This window comes from Penaeus monodon, chromosome 25, assembly GCF_015228065.2.
Source record: "Penaeus monodon isolate SGIC_2016 chromosome 25, NSTDA_Pmon_1, whole genome shotgun sequence".
In the NCBI taxonomy this organism is placed as follows: Eukaryota; Metazoa; Arthropoda; class Malacostraca; order Decapoda; family Penaeidae; genus Penaeus; species Penaeus monodon.
Window position 1 is genome coordinate 38221067 of NC_051410.1, and position 353 is coordinate 38221419.

Below are 353 nucleotides of genomic sequence, written 5' to 3' on the forward strand. Positions count from 1 at the left end.
AGGAAATTAAACCCACACTCGGGACCACATCAGAATCCCACCACAAGAAACCGGCCGTTAGTTCCTTCTTCCTCTGAATACAAAATCACTTGTGCAAAAAAAAAAGCCTGTTTTGCTTCGAGTAAGCTAGTGTTCCTTTTTCGACCTCTGGGGATCAACCTAGCATGCAAATCGTCTTCGAACCAAAAGCAAAGACTACGACTGCAAGCTTAACCCTCCTCCCCCCCGCTAAAGCATGGCGTCCTCGGGATGAGTCGTCAATGAGGAGATCCGCCAGATAACTACAGGGGATGCGATTCATGCTCTGCACGAGTCCTTGTCGGTTTGGCTCTGCTTTTAACGTAGCTATCAGT